Genomic DNA, 22913 nt, shown 5'->3' on the forward strand with positions numbered 1-22913 from the left:
TCTGTTTGATTTTAATGTCTCAACTGCAACCTTTAAACGCCTGATTGAATGTAACCTTCGTGATCAAATGAGAAACAATCAATAGGGACTAAATGTACGATTTCTGTAAACTTAGTATTTAGATAATCATTAAGACAACTATGTCAGATGATTTAATTTTTAATAAACAATAAACAATAAACAACACTTATTTAACTTTTATTTTAATATAATGTAATAAAATTATCATTTAATGATAACAAAACGATGATGCCATAGTTTCTCACATCGTGAGAGAGTTTTATGAAGTTTTTGATTCTCATAGAAAATTCGAAAAATCAAAATTTTTACATTTTTAGATGCCGTAAAAAACTTTACACTATGTGACGGATTGAATTAGTGATATTACCTACAAACTTTATATGGATTTTATTATCCTACATCAACACTGTTGGTGTATGGATATTTTTCGGATAATCATTGAATTTTTAAAATAAATATTATAAAAATTCCGTTACCAGTCTGGGCTAAAATGCATCGGCATGCAAATTTATGATTCACAGTTTAAATCTTGTTTCCATATGCTAGAATATGATGTTAAATTTTTGTATTAATTTTAATCCCTAAATGTATCAGCATCTTTATGCTTTCTTTTTAAAAATAAATCTTTGACAGAAAAATATAAACTTTAATTCTAACAAAATCAAGAATAACTGCAGACCGTGCTTTATGCGTAACGACATCACAAATAGGTCAAAAACTATAACTATTTAAACTTTTTTTTTTATTTTTCATTAAAAACAAAAGTTTTTGCAACTTAGATACCCCTTTTTCTTAGTAGGGTGAAAATCGCACGTTTTGTAAATTTAAAAATAACTGGTGGAACCAATTATTTTTCTGACTACGTTTTTGATGTCCCATTAACCTTAAAACTTTTGATGTACAAACGGTAGGATTATCAGTGGAAATTTTTAAGAAGCAATTGAAGTGGAAAAGTGTTGTATGATGCCCCAAATGACGGTATACAACGTGTTTCATTGAGATTTTTTTTATTAATTTTTCCTTTCGATTCTGTTGTTGTTAAGAAGCTCTCTGTAACTTGATGATTTCCTTCTCTGTTGCGAAGGGTGCGTTCTTTACAACCTGACGAAAATATTTTTTCAACATTTTCAGCTTTGAGATATACTGAAGTAAAAATAATCATGTTTTATTTGCCCAAAACAGTTTATTTTAACACACAAACACAATTAATCAATCACACAATTCTATCAATCAAATTTATTTCAAATACATTCTTTGACTTTGATATAGTTTGGAAAACTTTGACTATGTCCATAATTAGGAACACATCGAAAAATAGTGTTCCTAATTGTGGACATATGCTTTTTTTAGTTTTTACACGAAAAAACATGGTTCTAACATACTTATTACCTTAATCATGATAAAAAACAATCCGACAAAAAATTTCAAAAAAATCGGTTGACAAATTCAGCTTTAATCTTCTATTTCTAAACAGGTGTTTTTTAAGAAATTTGCTAACAATTCCATTCAATTTGGACATGCTTTGAAACAATCCGGATTTTACGAAAAATCCTGTGAGTTAGAAAACTAATTTGTTTGTAAAATGAAAGTTCACATGATCCTTTACATTTTCATTTTTTTGATAATTGTGATAAGTGGAAAATAACGTCAAAAACAGGCAAAATCGAACAGTATGTTAACATTAGGTACACATGCCAAATTAGGAACACTTACCCTACTTGAAAAAAGTTGTAGCAAATCAATCGGTTCATATTTCGCTAAAACGTAAGAGTTTTCGATGGATAGTGCAGAGTTAAGTTTGGCAACGCTGATAAGGACTCTTGTCATACGGAGAGAGAGAGTAATCGAGGAGCTTTCTTAGGACAATGGTTGCTACAATAACAGATTTTCATCATTCTTCATAAGAATTTCTATAAAAGAATTTTGAATGTGATATAGCCAATCGAATAACAATATTTGACTTAAAAAAAAACAAAATTAATAGACTTTGTGAAAGGTATAGGAATTTCTGTCCATAGTATGAAATTACTTGATACAAAATTCATAATTTTGATAAGTCATACGTGTTTAAAATAAAAGCGGTTACTACTACAACATTCAGAGTATGTTTCTTTACTCTCTGTCAAAGTCGTCGATACGGATCTTAATATAAATTTTGTCAAAATTGTTCAGATGGGAGAAAATTTCAATTTAAAAATACAGATTTCAATGTGACAACGCTGCTCAGGAACAAGGGGAGAGAAAACGAGGAACAGTATAGTTGAGCGTTACCTCTCACTGCAAGCCAAGTATAAGAATGTATGAATTCGAAAACGTCGACTCGTATCGTAGTCGTTTGAATGGTTTATGCCTGAAGTTTTGCTGTGGGTATTAAAAAGTATCGTTATGGAACTTCTCTTTCGCATTTTGTGTACATGTATTGATTGGAATACGCCTGGATGTGAGGATTAACGGTATCTGCTCAGGTTATCGAGAAGAGAGTCAAATGAGGGACTGAGGGAAGGTATACAATTTCCTATGTGCGAAAGTGAGAAACCAATGGCTTACATCCCTAAATATTCGATACAGACAAATTGGAATCGTCTCTTATTATCTTGTACCAATGGGCAGAACAAGAGAAGTGTTGAAGATCCGCCGTAGAATTTTTGACAGGCCGCGCCATCCAATTTTGCCTGGCAGAATTGCGATACATGACCATCTCGACAGCCATGCCCTCTTCTTTAAGTTGTAGGTAACTGCGTGGAAGCGCGAGCTTGCAAATTGTTAGTATGGTCTGAAGGAGTATTGACAAAAGGATTGAATTTTTTTTCTTCTTCTGAGAGAAAGGAAGATGTGTGGAGCACTATGGGTGTATGGGTGAAGGTTACATTCTCCCAGAGTATATTCCCCGGTCACGGCGCGACGGTCAGCCAAGTGAGTCGTAGCGCTAGCTCAGCGGCTGACCATAGCACGGTTGGTGTTCTTTGCTGGGAAGCAAGTTGCACAGTCACTGTCAAGAAACATCCTAGTCGTAACGTTCAAAGTCCCGAATGTGTGCCGTGACAGGCGCAAGTCCAGGACAAGCTGCTGTCAATCTGGCAATCTACGGACAGAAAAATCTGCGGGCCAAAAATCCTAGGGTCACCTGCTAAAGAGATACAAGAAGACTGAACAACCGTCGGAGTAGACTGACCCCATCGACGGGGGGCTGTCAAGTACAGTGCGTCCAACCCCCCGATTTGAACTACAAAGATAAGGCAACATCTTCTGCGGAGTGGATGCCGTGGGTACGCCACGTTCGTGCGTAGGATGCTCCACCTTCGGGGAGTATCTGAGTAGTGCGGTTCCCAACGGTCGAAGCTGCGGGATAAGACTTTACCTTCGCGATGGAAATCGTTGGGAAAAGGTTATTCCACGACCGGGGAATACCTCCAGGTAGAGTGGCTCTCGACGCCGGGTGAGCCATTAAAGTCGGTATAGGATAACGTAAGGTGTTGTGACAGGCGCGAGTCTAGGATAAGTTTAGTCATTACGAGTGCAGAAGAGAGGTATGTGTACGTCACCCTCGAGTCGATGCGAGGAGGGGTCGAATCTCGAGTCGTAAGAGGAGAGACAGGCCTCGAGGCGCGAAGAGAAGAGGTTTATGTCGGAATCTCGAGTCTTTGCGAGGAGATGTCGGTTCTCAAGTCGTGAGAGTAGAGTTCAGACTTCGAGTCGTTATGATGACAGATTTGGGTGAAAGTGGTCTCGTCTATAAAACTCGTCTATAAAAAAAACTCTATACTATACTATACTATACTATACTATACTATACTATACTATACTATACTATACTATACTTTACTATATACTATACTATACTATGCTATACTGTACTTTAATAGTAGCTCAGTTTTTTTTTTTTGATAATTTTCGATGTAACAACATCCAGTAGGGTCAGCTGACGGTGGTTTGCTGGCCTCCTTTCTTCCGGTTAGCGGCGCCAAGTGCAGGATTAAATCCTGGTCTGGAGACACACGCTTCGAAGCGAAGAATTCGATCGGAGAGCGATGAACCAGTAGAAGAAGTAGAAGAACAACACTCTACGAGGTTCAGCTCCCTTTCGTATTCCGAGCGTATTAAATACATAAATGGCCAGTGTGAAACAAGCCAAAAGTCATCAGGCAAGAAAGGACAATGTTCTTGTTTCTTCTTATTACTCATGCCCGGATTGTCGGATTTGCTGTCCGAAACTTGATACTGATGAAACACAATTAGGAAGCACCGAACCAAGAAGCACCAGTAAAAGATATTCCTTCTCGCCGTATTAGTCGAAGAAACAAACGGGCTGAGATATCTACTTATAGGTAAAAGCTATGAGGAAAAAGCTAATCGGGACACTCCGAACGAGTCCTGGCCACAAGAAAAGGAAGAAGAAGATGAAAAACAAAGGAATGAAGCCAAACTTTCTTTCTGATTGTCGTTTTCTCCGCCTCTTATCCCCTCAAGTGTTGTTACACGAAAGGAAATTTCCTTTTTTGCCATTTTGTGTGAGTTGAGGAAACGGACCTGGCTCACCCATTCCATACTCCTACTTGCTAATGCCACGGAAAGAGATTGCGGAGTGAGCATAGACGAGACCCATAAACTGTAGCAGATTATCTAATCCCTCTTCGAACTTCATGTTAAGTGCATATCCCCATTCCGGTTCTTCCTTCCACATTCGAACAGCACGATAGTCTAGCTCTAGCAGCAGTCATACGTGATTTTTAGTTGTTTTTGTTTTCGGTGAATGCAGTTGCATAAAGTAGCTAAATTATTGGTTCAATCTAGATTAAGTTGGGCGATTAGGGCAAGCACATTAGTGTGTTTGATAATTTCACATTCACGAACAGTTCTATGTCTTTTACGAAGGAAATGTTCTTATAAATTAAGCTTTATATGTCAACATCGCCCTGCCCATTTAAGAAGCATCTTAGAGGAATTTTCAAGGATTCGCCAAATTCCTCGATGGTTTGCTTGGGAATTGCTTGAAAATTTCATCACTTCTTCATAAAATATTAATACATGTGCCCCCATACATCAAATATTAAAGAACACGCTGGGCTCAGAACACTTCCAGAAACGACAATTTAACGAGAGAAAATGACACTTTTTGGAAAACGATTCGCGAAATCTAATATAACGACAACGACGACGTAGACGAACGAGCACACTTTTGTGTGACTTTCCACATTCGTATCGTTCATGCTCCTTTCCTGCTGGAACGCGAAGGTACAACAGATATATGAAAGCCATAAAAAACATAACCAAAGTAGCAATTTTGGGCCGCCATAAAGTATGCTTTCCACATCGCCATCGCCTTCGTCGAAGCGCTTCTCTCACCAAGGGGGGCCGCATTTTATGAGTTTTGCATGAAAATTGCCGCTCTTGCCGATATTGGCTAATGTCGTAGATGTTTGGTTTCCATACCTTCTGCGGCTCAAACTCTAGAGGAGTCGAAATGCATTTTTGATGGAGTTTGTTAATGCGAGTTGTTGCGTTGAAATTAGAAGCACTCGAGAGCATCCTCGGGAGGCCCGGTTTCAACCGAAGAAATTAAGCACTTCGTCTTGATGCTCATATGTTTGAATTAAAAAAAAGAAGGGACTTTACTTTTCAAATTCACAAAAAAATAGGTGCTATTATCATACTTTGGCAGGGCTTCTCCTAAAAAAAACTAACCATATGGAAAAAAAAACCTAAACATTAATGATGACAAGAATGAATGTAAGAGAATCAAACCAAAATATGTAATTTTTGTTATTGTCATTTTAAAGATTTTTGTCATTTTTGTCGTTTTTATCAATTTTGTATTTTTGTCATTTTTGTCATTTTTGTCATTTTTGTCATTTTTGTCATTTTTGTCATTTTTGTCATTTTTGTCATTTTTGTCATTTTTGTCATTTTTGTCATTTTTGTCATTTTTGTCATTTTTGTCATTTTTGTCATTTTTGTCATTTTTGTCATTTTTGTCATTTTTGTCATTTTTGTCATTTTTGTCATTTTTGTCATTTTTGTCATTTTTGTCATTTTTGTCATTTTTGTCATTTTTGTCATTTTTGTCATTTTTGTCATTTTTGTCATTTTTGTCATTTTTGTCATTTTTGTCATTTTTGTCATTTTTGTCATTTTTGTCATTTTTGTCATTTTTGTCATTTTTGTCATTTTTGTCATTTTTGTCATTTTTGTCATTTTTGTCATTTTTGTCATTTTTGTCATTTTTGTCATTTTTGTCATTTTTGTCATTTTTGTCATTTTTGTCATTTTTGTCATTTTTGTCATTTTTGTCATTTTTGTCATTTTTGTCATTTTTGTCATTTTTGTCATTTTTGTCATTTTTGTCATTTTTGTCATTTTTGTCATTTTTGTCATTTTTGTCATTTTTGTCATTTTTGTCATTTTTGTCATTTTTGTCATTTTTGTCATTTTTGTCATTTTTGTCATTTTTGTCATTTTTGTCATTTTTGTCATTTTTGTCATTTTTGTCATTTTTGTCATTTTTGTCATTTTTGTCATTTTTGTCATTTTTGTCATTTTTGTCATTTTTGTCATTTTTGTCATTTTTGTCATTTTTGTCATTTTTGTCATTTTTGTCATTTTTGTCATTTTTGTCATTTTTGTCATTTTTGTCATTTTTGTCATTTTTGTCATTTTTGTCATTTTTGTCATTTTTGTCATTTTTGTCATTTTTGTCATTTTTGTCATTTTTGTCATTTTTGTCATTTTTGTCATTTTTGTCATTTTTGTCATTTTTGTCATTTTTGTCATTTTTGTCATTTTTGTCATTTTTGTCATTTTTGTCATTTTTGTCATTTTTGTCATTTTTGTCATTTTTGTCATTTTTGTCATTTTTGTCATTTTTGTCATTTTTGTCATTTTTGTCATTTTTGTCATTTTTGTCATTTTTGTCATTTTTGTCATTTTTGTCATTTTTGTCATTTTTGTCATTTTTGTCATTTTTGTCATTTTTGTCATTTTTGTCATTTTTGTCATTTTTGTCATTTTTGTCATTTTTGTCATTTTTGTCATTTTTGTCATTTTTGTCATTTTTGTCATTTTTGTCATTTTTGTCATTTTTGTCATTTTTGTCATTTTTGTCATTTTTGTCATTTTTGTCATTTTTGTCATTTTTGTCATATTTGTCATTTTTGACATTTTTGACATTTTTGACATTTTTGACAATTTTGACATTTTTGACATTTTTGACATTTTTGTCATTTTTGTCATTTTTGTCATTTTTGTCATTTTTGTCATTTTTGTCATTTTTGTCATTTTTGTCATTTTTGTCATTTTTGTCATTTTTGTCATTTTTGTCATTTTTGTCATTTTTGTCATTTTTGTCATTTTTGTCATTTTTGTCATTTTTGTCATTTTTGTCATTTTTGTCATTTTTGTCATTTTTGTCATTTTTGTCATTTTTGTCATTTTTGTCATTTTTGTCATTTTTGTCATTTTTGTCATTTTTGTCATTTTTGTCATTTTTGTCATTTTTGTCATTTTTGTCATTTTTGTCATTTTTGTCATTTTTGTCATTTTTGTCATTTTTGTCATTTTTGTCATTTTTGTCATTTTTGTCATTTTTGTCATTTTTGTCATTTTTGTCATTTTTGTCATTTTTGTCATTTTTGTCATTTTTGTCATTTTTGTCATTTTTGTCATTTTTGTCATTTTTGTCATTTTTGTCATTTTTGTCATTTTTGTCATTTTTGTCATTTTTGTCATTTTTGTCATTTTTGTCATTTTTGTCATTTTTGTCATTTTTGTCATTTTTGTCATTTTTGTCATTTTTGTCATTTTTGTCATTTTTGTCATTTTTGTCATTTTTGTCATTTTTGTCATTTTTGTCATTTTTGTCATTTTTGTCATTTTTGTCATTTTTGTCATTTTTGTCATTTTTGTCATTTTTGTCATTTTTGTCATTTTTGTCATTTTTGTCATTTTTGTCATTTTTGTCATTTTTGTCATTTTTGTCATTTTTGTCATTTTTGTCATTTTTGTCATTTTTGTCATTTTTGTCATTTTTGTCATTTTTGTCATTTTTGTCATTTTTGTCATTTTTGTCATTTTTGTCATTTTTGTCATTTTTGTCATTTTTGTCATTTTTGTCATTTTTGTCATTTTTGTCATTTTTGTCATTTTTGTCATTTTTGTCATTTTTGTCATTTTTGTCATTTTTGTCATTTTTGTCATTTTTGTCATTTTTGTCATTTTTGTCATTTTTGTCATTTTTGTCATTTTTGTCATTTTTGTCATTTTTGTCATTTTTGTCATTTTTGTCATTTTTGTCATTTTTGTCATTTTTGTCATTTTTGTCATTTTTGTCATTTTTGTCATTTTTGTCATTTTTGTCATTTTTGTCATTTTTGTCATTTTTGTCATTTTTGTCATTTTTGTCATTTTTGTCATTTTTGTCATTTTTGTCATTTTTGTCATTTTTGTCATTTTTGTCATTTTTGTCATTTTTGTCATTTTTGTCATTTTTGTCATTTTTGTCATTTTTGTCATTTTTGTCATTTTTGTCATTTTTGTCATTTTTGTCATTTTTGTCATTTTTGTCATTTTTGTCATTTTTGTCATTTTTGTCATTTTTGTCATTTTTGTCATTTTTGTCATTTTTGTCATTTTTGTCATTTTTGTCATTTTTGTCATTTTTGTCATTTTTGTCATTTTTGTCATTTTTGTCATTTTTGTCATTTTTGTCATTTTTGTCATTTTTGTCATTTTTGTCATTTTTGTCATTTTTGTCATTTTTGTCATTTTTGTCATTTTTGTCATTTTTGTCATTTTTGTCATTTTTGTCATTTTTGTCATTTTTGTCATTTTTGTCATTTTTGTCATTTTTGTCATTTTTGTCATTTTTGTCATTTTTGTCATTTTTGTCATTTTTGTCATTTTTGTCATTTTTGTCATTTTTGTCATTTTTGTCATTTTTGTCATTTTTGTCATTTTTGTCATTTTTGTCATTTTTGTCATTTTTGTCATTTTTGTCATTTTTGTCATTTTTGTCATTTTTGTCATTTTTGTCATTTTTGTCATTTTTGTCATTTTTGTAATTTTTGTAATTTTTGTAATTTTTGTAATTTTTGTAATTTTTGTAATTTTTGTAATTTTTGTAATTTTTGTAATTTTTGTAATTTTTGTAATTTTTGTAATTTTTGTAATTTTTGTAATTTTTGTAATTTTTGTAATTTTTGTAATTTTTGTAATTTTTGTAATTTTTGTAATTTTTGTAATTTTTGTAATTTTTGTAATTTTTGTCATTTTTTCATTTTTGTCATTTTTGTCATTTTTGTCTTTTTTGTCATTTTTGTCATTTTTGTCATTTTTGTCATTTTTGTCATTTTTGTCATTTTTGTCATTTTTGTCATTTTCGTCATTTTTGTTATTTTTGTCATTTTTGTCATTTTTGTCATTTTTGTCATTTTTGTCATTTTTGTCATTTTTGTCATTTTTGTCATTTTTGTCATTTTTGTCATTTTTGTCATTTTTGTCATTTTTGTCATTTTTGTCATTTTTGTCATTTTTGTCATTTTTGTCATTTTTGTCATTTTTGTCATTTTTGTCATTTTTGTCATTTTTGTCATTTTTGTCATTTTTGTCATTTTTGTCATTTTTGTCATTTTTGTCATTTTTGTCATTTTTGTCATTTTTGTCATTTTTGTCATTTTTGTCATTTTTGTCATTTTTGTCATTTTTGTCATTTTTGTCATTTTTGTCATTTTTGTCATTTTTGTAATTTTTGTAATTTTTTTCATTTTTGTCATTTTTGTCATTTTTGTCATTTTTGTCATTTTTGTCATTTTTGTCATTTTTGTCATTTTTGTCATTTTTGTCATTTTTGTCATTTTTGTCATTTTTGTCATTTTTGTCATTTTTGTCATTTTTGTCATTTTTGTCATTTTTGTCATTTTTGTCATTTTTGTCATTTTTGTCATTTTTGTCATTTTTGTCATTTTTGTCATTTTTGTCATTTTTGCCATTTTTGTCATTTTTGTCATTTTTGTCATTTTTGTCATTTTTGTCATTTTTGCCATTTTTGTCATTTTTGTCATTTTTGTCATTTTTGTCATTTTTGTCATTTTTGTCATTTTTGTCATTTTTGTCATTTTTGTCATTTTTGTCATTTTTGTCATTTTTGTCATTTTTGTCATTTTTGTCATTTTTGTCATTTTTGTCATTTTTGTCATTTTTGTCATTTTTGTCATTTTTGTCATTTTTGTCATTTTTGTCATTTTTGTCATTTTTGTCATTTTTGTCATTTTTGTCATTTTTGTCATTTTTGTCTTTTTTGACATTTTTTATATTTTAGACATTTTTAACATTTTTAACATTTTTAACATTTTTGACATTTTTGACATTTTTGACATTTTTGACATTGTTGGGTGCAGACCATTTTTCGGATGGGAAATAAAAATCACTTCTGATCTTGTCGACAAATGAAAACTGAAGAGGAATTTTATTGTGCAATATTTGAACATTACAACTTTTCGCGCCTTAAATTACATTTTATAATGAACAGTTCGAAAACTGGCAACATTATGGTTTAATATTAAACGGTACACCGCATTGTATACCTCTAGGCGTTTTTCATTTTAGAGTGACCAATATGGATGAGATTCATCAGACATTTTTGACATTTTTGACATTTTTGACATTTTTGACATTTTTGACATTTTTGACATTTTTGACACTTTTGACATTTTTGACATTTTTGACATTTTTGACATTTTTGACATTTTTGACATTTTTGACATTTTTGACATTTTTGACATTTTTGACATTTTTGACATTTTTGACATTTTTGACATTTTTGACATTTTTGACATTTTTGACATTTTTGACATTTTTGACATTTTTGACATTTTTGACGTTTTTGACATTTTTGACATTTTTGACATTTTTGACATTTTTGACATTTTTGACATTTTTGACATTTTTGACATTTTTGACATTTTTGACATTTTTGACATTTTTGACATTTTTGACATTATTGACATTTTTGACATTTTTGACATTTTACATTTTTGACATTCTTGACATTTTTGACATTTTTGACATTTTTGACATTTTTGACATTTTTGACATTTTTGACATTTTTGACATTTTTGACATTTTTGTCATTTTTGTCATTTTTGTCATTTTTGTCATTTTTGTCATTTTTGTCATTTTTGTCATTTTTGTCATTTTTGTCTTTTTTGTCATTTTTGTCATTTTTGTCATTTTTGTCATTTTTGTCATTTTTGTCATTTTTGTCATTTTTGTCATTTTTGTCATTTTTGTCATTTTTGTCATTTTTGTCATTTTTGTCATTTTTGTCATTTTTGTCATTTTTGTCATTTTTGTCATTTTTGTCATTTTTGTCATTTTTGTCATTTTTGTCATTTTTGTCATTTCTGCCATTTTTACATTTTTGTTCATTTTTGCCATTGTTGTAATTATTGTTATTTAATGAAATAAATTAGAACTTTTAATCATGTGGAAAGTGTTTCCTAGACATGCAGTATGCAATTCCCCCTTTTATCAAACTCCTACACAATTTTTTGAAATACGAAGCATTTTTTTGTTGTTGTTCAAAATGAACTTCAAATTGATAATGTTGTCAATGATCTGAACTGTAGTTTGTAATTGAGTGTTATGCATTCAAATTACGCCGGTTGAGGTATGGTACAAGTCTATAAGTGCTCTTTTCAAGCCTAGCAGAAAACGTGATCCGTCAAATAAAAAACCGATGCCAGCAATTCATTGGCCGATTACTTAGGTCGCGCGAACTCGAAGCTGTTTACACACTTTGCAGCAATCGAGCCATTCGAGTGTGTACCGAGATATTACTTCTTCATTACTCATACCTCCTGACATTGGCGTTTATTAGCGAATACAATATGAGTTATTGTAAGAAGTTTTCCTTTCCCGTCTACCTTCTATTCTATCTTGCGCTAAGCCCTAAGCGATTCTGTCTCGAGACTCGGGTGTTGTTTGTCAGGCGTGTGTCTTTTGCTTGCTGTCAGAGTCACCTTTTGACAGAATCGGGTAAACAACATTTCAAACTCACTTTTCACGGCCTATCGAACTGTGTTCTATGAGGGCGTGTCAAATATTTTATAAGAAAATTATTCTTCAATATTCTATCTGACAATTACAGACAATGCTTTGAAGCTATTGTTTCAAAATGCGAAATTTAATTAAAATATTGGGAATCTAAAAATCCGTAATTTTCGCAAGTAGACTAGGCTCAATCGAACACCGAATGGAAACTGCCACAATCGTTGCACGTATCAAAATACGATTATTTTGTGTGCGACACACCTCTTATTTGTTTGCCGGATTTGCAAACAAGGCCTGGTCCGGCCCGGAGAGCTTCGAAGGTATATAATTTATGATAAACGTTACGCCTCCGTGGGGTTTGTTTGTAAACAAGATGCGGCCGCTCGCTCGTGGAAACGCTCCTCGAAAAATTTGCATAATTTTACAACTTTTATTTGGTGCCGCTGATTGATTGATGAATTGATTGATCGAGGCGAACGATCCCGATTGGAAAATGCTTCCGATACGGAATGTGCTATCGGGGCAACTGGTTCAATTTCTTATTTTAACATAAATTATTCTTAGACTTTTTTTTGGTTCTAGTTCGTCAGTTCGTTTTAATTTAGAATTTGGAAACATGAACTTCGGAATTGAAAACTAACAATAATCCTATGACTTCACGGAACGTGAGTTGTTAATCCAAAAATCCGTAAGGCAAATATAGGGTTTCTCGTAATTAAAATTGAAATTAAAAAAAATAAAATTCGAAATATATGCATTAATTTGCATGCTTTCCCTGTTCCTATTTTAGATGTTGTACTGTAAAATTAATTGCAAAATCCAATTTAGAACCCTTTGAATTCTTAACTAAATTTGTGACAAATTTTAATTGCCAGCAAACAATTGACGATTGATTGAAAGTGAAATTACCAGGGCCTGGTCTTGACATCTAAATCTCCAGTCTAATCTTCTTGGTCACGAAGCTCCAAAATTTAATAGCAGGAAATTAATATTAATAAAGTATCTTTTTTCGGGAATTTAACAATGGGGATCATTTTTCCCACAATAATAAAGTATCCGAATGTTGGACCTCATTCAAAGATAAAGTTTATCTTTAATTTAATAGCAATAGAATCTGCCAATAAAACAACACCCAAAATATGAATCTCCTTCCTTAAGCAGACTTTACTTATATGTACTTTCCAAAGTCAATTTCAGTTTCCTTAAATTATACATTCACCCTCCCACATAATACATGAATTGCTGAGTGAAGACCTTCTTTTATGCATTTTTGCTCTTTTTCAGAATTGACGAAATTCGAGCTCATGAACAGGAAACAACATTTTTTCTGTCATCTTGATCGCTACTGAAATTGTCAAAGAGATTACACAGGCAACTAAAAGTCACATATTTACTTGAATGAAGGCATTGAAAGTTACATATTGGCTGCAAAGAGAATAAACTGCCCAATTCCCTTTTGTGAACATTATGTACTCGTTAATGAACTTGAAAGTTGCAAAAGTGATTAACATGTACGTTTTATGTGACCCAATTCCCATAAGTGAACTATATATACTCATCAACGAACTTGAAAGTTTGCAAAAGCGTATACGTACGTTGTACAGGGTGATACGGTCAAAATTTGGTCAAGGGAAAACGCGTGTAAATCGGTAAAATCGTTTATTTAAAAAATCAAATTCAATTTCTTTTTCAAGTTTAATTAGTATAAAATTCAGGAAAAATATTCAGTTAGGGTTCTGCTCTTCCAAATCTGAATTGCCGGGTCTTACGCTTAACCCCTGCCATCAGATTTGTTACAGCCAACTTGTCCTCCTTCTTCGCCGCAGAAAGCCAGTTTGCCTTGAACTACTGCTCGTCCTTAGCAGTTTTTTTGGTCTTCTTTAGGTTCCGCTTGACAATAGCCCAGTATTTCTCAATTGGGCGGAGCTCTGGCGTGTTTGGAAGGTTTTTGTCCTTGGAAACCACCTGCATGTTGTTGGCGGCGTACCACTCCATGGCCTTTTAACCGTAATAAAAAGATGCCAAATCCGGCCATAACAGTACGGAACAAACGTGTTTCTTCAGGAAAGGCAGCAGACGTTTATTCAAATACTCTTTCACGTAAATTTCTTGGTTGACAGTCCCGGAAGCTATGAAAATGCTGCTTTTCAAGCCACAGGTACAGATGGCTTGCCAAACCAGATATTTCTTCGCGAACTTTGACAGTTTCATGCTACCTGCTACCTGTCCCGGAAGCTGCTTGTAGTCGGCTTTGATGTAGGTTTCGTCGTCCATAACCACGCAGTCAAACTTCGTCAGCATCGTCATGTACAGCCTTCGGGACCGCGCTTTGGCCGTTGTATTTTGTTTATCATCGCGATTTGGAGTCACTACCTTCTTGTAAGTCGATAGTCCGGCTCGTTTTTTGGCTCGATGCACTCGCTTTGACGTCTCAGCAGCTTCCGGTTTTCGATTTCCCCTCGCTCCAGACTCCCTGGCTGTCGACAAACGTTCCCCAAACACTTTAATAACATTTGGAACGGTTGATTTGGCAACTTTTAGCGATTTTGCCAGCTTTGCGTGCGAGTAGCTCGGATTTTCGCGATGCACGAGCAAAATTTTGATACGCTGCTCTTCTGCCTTGGGCGGCATTTTGATAACTGTAGAGTGAATTCCAAACTCAAAATAGGAGCAACATTCTACACAAACACACACCTTCAAAATGAGGGGTGTTCAGGTGCGAAATTGAAAGAAATACGACAAGTTGATATAAACCAAATTTTAACCGTATCACCCTTTACGGGACTTAAGTCACATAAAGGGCACAAAAGTGCTTAATACGGGATTTGATAAGTCACAAAAAGTGCATTGAGGTACTTTCAAATCAAATCATTACTTCGAGTATTTTTTTCGGTAAGAACAACATCTTGGCGTGGTCTTGTGGTAGCATGTGCGATTCTCAAGCCGGGCATGTTTTTTTTCAATAAGCTATTTGGTAATTGAGTGACCATTGTGATGCGATATATGTAGGAAATGTTGGAAAGAAGCAATTGAGAAATTTGTCGAGTTTGGAAACCGATGCGTGACATCATGGCGGCACCATGTACAGAACATAGTAAATAATTCTTGATTATGAAGGTGATGTAAACCAAGGGTGCAGTTGATAGAGATACATTTTTTGCTCATTTTACGAGTTTTAAAAAGCTGAATTAAAAGGCCGCTGGAAGCTGAATAGAAGATCATTAAGACTTGTTTTGGAATTTGAAAGTGTTATTAAAAACTTAAATTTTTAGCTGCATAAAACGTACTTCATATCAATGATAAGGCTGAGTGAGCGTTTTCGTACCTGTTTTCTGGAACTTTTGGTTGCTTGGGTATGGCTCTTTCATATCCATTGCGCAGGGATAAATCAGCTATATTTTGTCCATTTGATATCCTGATTACAATGCAAGAAGCTTAGGGATTTTTTTACCCATTATGTGATCTCGTAGTTTTCTTTCATGTGTATATGTCGCCTTTCACTTTCAATTTGACCACTCGATACACTGGAAATTTCAACGCATTTTTTATAAATTTCATTTTATGGTCAATCACTATCAATTTCATCAAGCTTCGAGTTCCAGAAGTGTTTTTCGAATATTTATTTATCATTATTATTATTCATTCCCATTTTGACTTGGAAATGCTCATCTAAATCATTGTATAATCTCAAAGTGCTTTCGCGAATCAATTTGCAATATTTTTTTTCTAAAGCTGTTTTTTCAACCCTCTTGGTTTAAATCGATGAGATGCTTGAACTGTCATCTTGATTCAGCTGTTTAACTTTCAAGTTGTCCTCTCGACTCAGAATTTAAAACAATCAATCCAACTTATTTATTTATTTTATTTATTTATTTCACCAAACATCGTAGGCTACATATATATTCTTAAAACTAGTAGTAGTAGTATTTCTCTCGATTTCGTCACTGTTTAATCTCATCAAAGTATTCGCAACATTGGTCATTGATTTTTATTAAAAACTAAAGCTGTTCTCTAAACATGTTTCATTGGTATTTTTTTCAGCGCATTCCAAGCATTTCGTTTGGTTTTCTTTTTTGCTCTTGTTGCATTTGAGCTTCAAGACAGTTTGTTCAAGCTATCCTATCTTGCTCACTCGCTTTAAAGTATTGTCTTATTTCCAACATTCTCTCAACAAGCTGGATGATTTGTTAGAAGAGCTGCTTTTGAAAACGCTTTAAAATGTCTTTTTGACTCTCTTGAGTTATGAACAGTTCATTCAAACTCTCCTGTCGCAATGATTAAAAGATTCTTTTCTCAAGCTGTTCTTTCAATTCGCTTAATTTCCAATTTGATATGCAACTTAGGCTATCCTCTGAACTCGCCTTTACATTTCAAGCTATTGTTTTAATTCACTTGGAATTCTTAACAGTAACTCAGAATGTCTCCTCTGAATTCACTTTTCGATTTCAAGCTGTCCTCTCAACTCGCTTGTTTTCTCATTAATTACTCAGGCTGTCCTCTCAACTCGCCTTTCGATGTGAAGCTGTCCTCTCAACTCGCTTGTTTTTTTTCATCAATAACACAGGCTGTCCTCTCAACTCGCCTTCAAATTTTATGATGTCCTCTTAATTCGCATAATTATTTCTAAAACTTTCAGGCTGTCCTCTCAACTCGCCTCACAATTTCAAGCTGTCCTCTCAACCCGCTTGAAATTGTGAACGTGACCAAGCTGTCCTCACGACTCGCTTTAAATTTCATTTTTATTCTTATTTCGACATTCGTTCATAAGCCGTTCATTTTTTTTTAAACCCTGTTATTTATCACTTATGGCACTAATTTTTTCAACTATTTCTCGCTTAAGGAGTATTTGAATTACTCATTTGACTACGTTTTTTGCGTAATGGGTAATGAATAAAGTGTTTGATTTTTAAGCAACTTCGATTATAGTTTTCTCAACGTAAACCGTTTGTTTTCTTTTCAAAGTTCAATTTTACTTTATAATTTCTCGTTTAACTCAGATAACGAGAAATTACCTGTCACGGTCGCCAAATGTGCAGACCTGTCCGGAGCTCCGATGCTCAGACGCAAAACCGGTGAACCGCCGGATCACAAACTACCAAGGGAACACGCACACACTGATTGACTCGCTCGCGTGATCGCCGACTGACTGAGTCGCTTCCTGCACGCTGAGGGCGAACCCCGCGATGTCGGTTTAATCCGTTCACACACCTAGAGCTCATGGACACCGGCTCAGGGACTTGCTGTAACTTGCCTTGCTGACTTGACAACTGAGCTATATCACAAGCACAATAATTTACTTATGTAAGTTGCATCCTCTCTGCACAATGTACATTTACATATTAATTTTGTTGGAACTTTTCCACTAAAAATCAAAATTTCACTTACCATAAAGGTGTAGAGTTTGTATGGTGGCTCCCCTTTCTAGATGGGGGAGGGGCTCCAAATTTCTTAGAAATAAATCCCGGCAACTAAAACTGCAGTAGTTTCCGAGTCTTTCGTTACATACAAACATAGGTATAGATAGCTCGGATAAAACCGGCTAGAATTTGTGCGAGAAAAATTCTGGCAGCCTTGGAATGAGGATATCTATATGTACCTGCTTACTGCAATAAAATTATATCTAAACTAAGCAAAGATCAGTTATTAGTGGGTCAAGTGCGGTCGTTTTTTGCTTTTAAGTTTCCGGGGAAATTATAAAAAATCGATTTTGTCCAGTCATTTCGAAATTTTTTTGTCTTGTTGCATAATTAGTATGTACCTAGTAGGAAACGGTTTCCTTTTTCCAATTTCATTGGAAACGCGATGTTTATGGGCTCGTGCTGGGTTTGCAGAAAATTGGTTATCATTCGAGTTTTAGCTTAGTACTGTTTTATACGTTTATTTTTTTTTCTTTGTAAATCTTTGAAAATAATTTTCCGAAGTGAAGAGTTATGTAAAAAAATAGCTGAGGTTGCCGTTTTGAAGAAAAGTTTGAAGTGAGCATATCCCGAAAAGGCTAATTTGAAAGGCATTTGAAGCTCGCGAGAGGTCGATCGAAGCGGTTCGTTTGTTTCCTTGAGCTTGTGTATCGATTGTGTATGGTTATCAATAAAAAACTATTCGCGAAGTGTTCGGGAAAATCTTGTTGTTCTTTTGGTCATAAAATTTGAACTTAAAAAAATTAATCAGTTTTAGGAATCGTTAATTTTCAATCCTGGAATCGACATGTATGGGATAACTGGGGTCACTTGTAAAGATTTAATTTCGAAATGAAATTCCAAAAACATTGCAATTCTTCATTCTAAAATGTGGTTTGTTGAGTATTTTTTCGTTTCTATTATTTTTCTGAATCTTAAATCTGCTATTCTAATTTGGGACCACAGTCCGAAATTCCGATTAAATCGTCTGTTTACCAAATTTAAAACAATTTGACTCTCTCCAAACTGATGAACATTGAACTGATGAAACTTTTAAATGTATTGTTTTTTTTTTATCAAATTGTAAATCATGATCAAAACTTCTCTCAGGTGTTTATGCTGGACGTTACATTCGTTCAAATTGGATTTTGTAACTTACATAGTTAAGCTTGCCATATTACTCGTTTTTATCCGGATTTCAATAAAAAGTAGCTGTATTTTGCCCAAATGTATTGGATAATATGAAATCAATTGCCCAGATTTCGCTATGTTTTAAAATATTCATTTGTTGTTAATTTCTAAAAAAAAATGTAAATACCGTGGAAGCACTAATGCACTGCGCGTACTTTCAACTTTAATCTTTATTTTCTCCGAAATTCAACTACGAAATTTCTATGTTTCACATTTTCTGATACCTACGTTAAGTATTAAGTATTATTCAGTTGCCATTAATGTTCGGAAAATTAATCATTTTCGATCAGCCATGCTTTACTGCATTCAGAGCCAAAAAATCGAATCAGTAAATTTTTCCCCTCCAACTAAATCATATAAACAATCATGCATGACAACGATACTGCTGTATTTGATACATTCCCGCAAAACATGATGTGGTAAAGAAGGACGCAGACTATCAGCAACGAACGTCTCGATGTTGATTGCCTTCCTTGCTGCTTTTCAACCTTTCTGAGAGATATGTAAAGGTTACAATATGATTTTTAATTTTTCGCTTTGCGTAGAAGATCAAAATCATTACTAAGTAACCGCAATGCCATGTGGTCTATCTATAGGTGGGACCCTTGCACGAGTGTGAGAATCAGTTTTTTTAATGTTTTGATTGCTACGTCACAATCGTTCATGAACGTCTCGACGTTGAAGTCGCCATTCATCGACGCACGTATAAGTATTCTAGCTTGAAATGAATCCTGATTACTTTTCTTAAGCGATTTTCCGAACTTTGCTTGCCATACTAGAAATAAATTTGTTTTGCTTTTTGAGATCAGGAAATTATAAAAACAAACATCGTTTTTGCCGGATGCCATTTTTTCTGTTGTCCTTAGCAAGTGAGCCAAGCGGGTCACTTGTTGTGATTTAGTTCTTTGTGTTGAATTCGAGCAAAAAAATTTCGAACGTAGGTTATTTGCAGCTTTATAATGAATCATTTGTGAAGGTAAGAGAACAGCTTTAAGGTTCTGTTGCGGAAAAATGACAATTTAGTTGTGCGTGGCCATTAGTACACTTGATTTTTAAATGTTTCTATCGCCGCACAGAAAGTCTTCTAGTATTTATCAGCAGTTAAACGTAGAGTAGCTTTTCGAGAAGTTCACAAAGGTTACATAAGAATAACAGGCAGGTTTTGCAATCAATATTTTCCAGCATATAATCGACTGAAAATCACCCTTTTTAGGAACAATAGCAGAAGAAACGATTATCTAAATAATGAAAATTGCTACACAGTGTTGAACATTTAAGGTTAGATAGCAATTTGGATCTGTTTAGTTTTAGTTGGTCAACTTCTTCGTAGATTTTATCTACGGCAAAATAATGGTTTGTAAAAATGTCGTCTCATACTAATTCAGCACCAGACTAGTTTCACAAACAATGGAGACAAATCGGCGTTTGATGTGTGAATAATAAAAATCCTTACCGGAGAATATTCTAAATGAGCCAGAAAGCCATGTAAATAAAATTTAAATTGTTTGGCCACGGTATAATTTGACCTTTAAAACGCAACTTGAAACTGTAAATTTTTAGTTCAAACCTCATTATGGACTTTTATGGTTATGGTTTTTTATACGAATTTAACCCGTCATTTTTTCTCGTATAAACACCTATTCCTAATTAGATTCGTTAGAAGCATCCATTCAACCGTTTTTTTTTCGTAATAATTTCGTCAAACTCAGCTCATTTTGCCCCTTTTCCAGTTTAGAAGTTATTTTGTGCATGAACTAACGGTTATTAAAAACTTTAAATTTTAAATAGCTTTTTACACTCCCAGCGAATAGAGACTATCCTGATTGATTAATTCTGAAACTCGTAGAATATGAATATCATAAAATTTTCAATTTTTTTTCGAACCCAAAATAAACACGTTTTCTGAAACCTACACTTATGATTTTAAAGAGAGCAACGGGTTCAAAAATTTGGAGGGGGGGCGGGGGATATAAATCACCAAATTTATAATTTTTTTCTGATGAACCAACAAAAACTGTTATCTGGAATAAAGCTTGAAGTTCAGTATATTACCTTTAACTAAGGTTGTAAGGGAGCCTAAACACTGTTATGGATATGCCTTGAATTATTCTATTATAAGTTTCATGAGTTCATTGATCTATAAACATTATTCAAATATGCAAGTTTTCCAGTATTAAACCCTTTTTCTGCCCCGGTTGTGTAATTTGGCATTTTGGCCGGTTTACTAATGCTAATTACATATCTTCTATGATTTCGACAGTTTTTTTTTTATTAATTATGCCTCTAAAATGAATGAAACTAACTTATTTTTTTAACCAAAATGCCAAATTTATTTCAACAAAATCTTTGCACAAAAACCTTTACATACTAAATTGTTGGAGCTTTTGCCAAAAATCAGAGTTCAACTCAATTTTATGGTGTAGAGTTTGTACAGCGGCTTCCCTTTCTAAAAGGGGATGGGCTCCAAAAACTTATGCACGCTGATTTTTACGTCAATCTGTTCAGTAGTTTCTGAGTCCAAATATGCGCTACATACAGACATAACAAGGCTTTTATGTATAGGTGGATAGCTCGGATCAAATCGGCTCGAATTCGTGCGAGAAAAATTCTGGCAGCCCTAGAATAAGGATATATGTACCTGCTCAAAATCAAATTACATCTAGATTAATCAAAGATCAGTTATTAGTATCTTATGAAGACCTGTCAAAGCTGCCAATAAAACGTCAGAAATAATCCTTTTATGAAAGTTGTCCTTGACTGTATGTAGTGCAGTGGATCCCTCACGCGCGCCTTTCAAAGAAGGTCACCCATAATCCAATTCAACAAATGGCTTCAATCAATAAAACATATCCTCTCCAGTAGGAGATAATAATCCATCCGTTCCGTTCCATTCCACCAAATGGCGTGGCATCGCAATAACGATGCCCGATTATATTATGCTGTTGTTGGCTCTTTGTTCGATCACCATTTTTTTTTTTCTTTCCTTTATTCGTCCAATATCGTTTACCGGGGACAACCGTTATTCTTGTTACAAAACCCTTACGGCGATTCATACATTGCCAGGAGGGCACACGTTCCGCTCATATTGGTTGGTGGTCGCTAATAATGAATGGAAATCGCCCTTCATGACAATTTTCTTCCGGCCGATTTCTGCCGTTCCCATTTCTGGAATATTCGACAGCCAACAACATTCATTGGTATAGGACCAGATATAACTAGATTTTTTTCCCGCCACCCACAAACCACCCCCCGGAGTATCGTTCTCATGGAACGGAAAACGCTAACAAGCAGATATCTCGGATTCATATCTTCTAAAACGGAAATTAAACTTTTCCCCGGGTTGTATCCTTCCTTCTATCGGGTCTAAGGGCAGAATAAAAAAGAAATCGAGTGATGGGGTAAGGTAGCAGCAAGCAAAAAAACATCAGCAGTACATGACTAGGCGAATAATGATAATTCTGTTGGTTCGTTCGCTTCAGCTAAATTGGTTATGTCTTTCAAAATGGTCCCGGATTTGGTCTGACTGGGCCCTCGTCCACTTTGACGATGACCACTGCTGGCTTTCTTGTCCAGGGCTAGGAAAAGCGGGGTGGCTCATCGGAAAAAGGAAAACCAAGAAAAACGCTCCACAACAATAAGCGAACTCTTTTTCCAGTCAATCAAATATGTATGATGGCTTTCTTGAGGCTGTCCGTTTTCATGAAATCAAGTTTCATGGTTTTTTGTCCAACCAATTGTGTGTGGTTTCCCATTCACAACACCGAAAAGGCAAACAAAAAGAAAATGGAACAGTTTTTTTTATATTTCTCCTCCTCCACTCAGTCAGTCCCAATATGTATTTGAAATTGAGGGAAATGAAACCGCTGACTGTCATCTGGGTTCTAGTTCGTGCATTATTGAATAAGTTTGGAAACGAGAAAGTTGTGATCCAAGTTCTGCGATGGAAATAACACATAATCACTCGAAGAAATTATACAGCTATTCAAATATATCGTACTTTGAGAAAAACCTTTTCTTCATTCATAGAAGATGATAATACTTTTATAAATACTAAATATGAAAAAAACATAACCATAATCCGTCAAATAATCAAAATTGTCCAAATTGTCAAAATTGTCAAAATTGTCAAAATTTTCAAAATTGTCAAAATTGTCAAAATTGTCAAAATTGTCAAAATTGTCAAAATTGTCAAAATTGTCAAAATTGTCAAAATTGTCAAAATTGTCAAAATTGTCAAAATTGACAAAATTGTCAAAATTGTCA

The sequence above is a fragment of the Uranotaenia lowii genome, chromosome 2, assembly GCF_029784155.1.
Source record: "Uranotaenia lowii strain MFRU-FL chromosome 2, ASM2978415v1, whole genome shotgun sequence".
In the NCBI taxonomy this organism is placed as follows: domain Eukaryota; kingdom Metazoa; phylum Arthropoda; class Insecta; order Diptera; family Culicidae; genus Uranotaenia; species Uranotaenia lowii.